This window comes from Anastrepha obliqua, chromosome 6, assembly GCF_027943255.1.
Source record: "Anastrepha obliqua isolate idAnaObli1 chromosome 6, idAnaObli1_1.0, whole genome shotgun sequence".
Lineage (NCBI taxonomy): Eukaryota > Metazoa > Arthropoda > Insecta > Diptera > Tephritidae > Anastrepha > Anastrepha obliqua.
Genome location: NC_072897.1, coordinates 16414627 through 16417126, shown reverse-complemented (window position 1 = coordinate 16417126; position 2500 = coordinate 16414627).

Here is a 2500-nt window from a genome sequence, read left to right as displayed (position 1 = left end):
GAAATTAATAATTTCATAATTCTATTTTTTAATCATAAATATATATGATTGAAAAAATTTTCTCCTCTTTTCCTTTGTTTAAAATTTAATTTTTCTTATAAATTTTTGTTTTTCTTATTTTTTTCTCTTCATCATCTGTTTAATTTCCTGTATTTATACAAGAAACAAACAGTTGAGGATAATTTCTATGTAATGCTAGTATAGAATATAAAATTTTGAATTCAAAAATTTATTTCTATTTAAACTAACTATAGAAAACCAGGAATAAAATACAATAACACCAATATGCCATAACATGTTAGTATAGAATATAGATTCTTCATATATGTATATATATTCGAAAATTTTTTCTATTTAAACTAACGTATGGAAAACCAGGAATAAAATCATAATATTACCAGTTTAATATGGCTCAAATTCGAGTTTCATATAGTTATGATTCGATTTATATGCTTCAATATCATTGGTTAGTTAACTTTTGATATTTTCATATTATATCACATGCCTTCACCGTGAGTGTTTTTTGCCATGCACACCTCACATTGTCAAAAATGTATGGGAAAAATTCATTTCAATACATTTCAGTTTGATTTGAAATGTCTTTATTATATATTTTAGTGCCAATATGCCAAGGTTATATTCCATAACTCTCTATTTAAACTAACGTATGGAAAACCAGGCATAAAATCACAATATTACCAGTTTAATATGGCTCAAATTCGAGTTTCATATAGTTATGATTCGATTTATATGCTTCAATATCATTGGTTAGTTAACTTTTGATATTTTCATATTATATCACATGCCTTCACCGTGAGTGTTTTTTGCCATGCACACCTCACATTGTCAAAAATGTATGGGAAAAATTCATTTCAATACATTTCAGTTTGATTTGAAATGTCTTTATTATATATTTTAGTGCCAATATGCCAAGGTTATATTCCATAACTCTCTATTTAAACTAACGTATGGAAAACCAGGCATAAAATCACAATATTACCAGTTTAATATGGCTCAAATTCGAGTTTCATATAGTTATGATTCGATTTATATGCTTCAATATCATTGGTTAGTTAACTTTTGATATTTTCATATTATATCACATGCCTTCACCGTGAGTGTTTTTTGCCATGCACACCTCACATTGTCAAAAATGTATGGGAAAAATTCATTTCAATACATTTCAGTTTGATTTGAAATGTCTTTATTATATATTTTAGTGCCAATATGCCAAGGTTATATTCCATAATTCTCTATTTAAACTAACGTATGGAAAACCAGGCATAAAATCACAATATTACCAGTTTAATATGGCTCAAATTCGAGTTTCATATAGTTATGATTCGATTTATATGCTTCAATATCATTGGTTAGTTAACTTTTGATATTTTCATATTATATCACATGCCTTCACCGTGAGTGTTTTTTGCCATGCACACCTCACATTGTCAAAAATGTATGGGAAAAATTCATTTCAATACATTTCAGTTTGATTTGAAATGTCTTTATTATATATTTTAATGGCAATATGCCAAGGTTATATTCCATAAAATGTTAGTATAGAATATAGATTCTTCATATATGTATATATATTCGAGAATTTTTTTCTATTTAAACTAACGTATGGAAAACCAGGCATAAAATCACAATATTACCAGTTTAATATGGCTCAAATTCGAGTTTCATATAGTTATGATTCGATTTATATGTTTCAATATCATTGGTTAGTTAACTTTTGATATTTTCATATTATATCACATGCCTTCACCGTGAGTGTTTTTTGCCATGCACACCTCACATTGTCAAAAATGTATGGGAAAAATTCATTTCAATACATTTCAGTTTGATTTGAAATGTCTTTATTATATATTTTAGTGCCAATATGCCAAGGTTATATTCCATAACATGTTAGTATTAGAATATAGATTCTTCATATATGTATATATATTCGAAAATTTTTTCTATTTAAACTAACGTATGGAAAACCAGGCATAAAATCACAATATTACCAGTTTAATATGGCTTAAATTCGAGTTTCATATAGTTATGATTCGATTTATATGCTTCAATATCATTGGTTAGTTAACTTTTGATATTTTCATATTATTTCACATGCCTTCACCGTGAGTGTTTTTTGCCATGCACACCTCACATTGTCAAAAATGTATGGGAAAAATTCATTTCAATACATTTCAGTTTGATTTGAAATGTCTTTATTATATATTTTAGTGCCAATATGCCAAGGTTATATTCCATAACATGTTAGTATTAGAATATAGATTCTTCATATATGTATATATATTCGAAAATTTTTTCTATTTAAACTAACGTATGGAAAACCAGGCATAAAATCACAATATTACCAGTTTAATATGGCTTAAATTCGAGTTTCATATAGTTATGATTCGATTTATATGCTTCAATATCATTGGTTAGTTAACTTTTGATATTTTCATATTATTTCACATGCCTTCACCGTGAGTGTTTTTTGCCATGCACA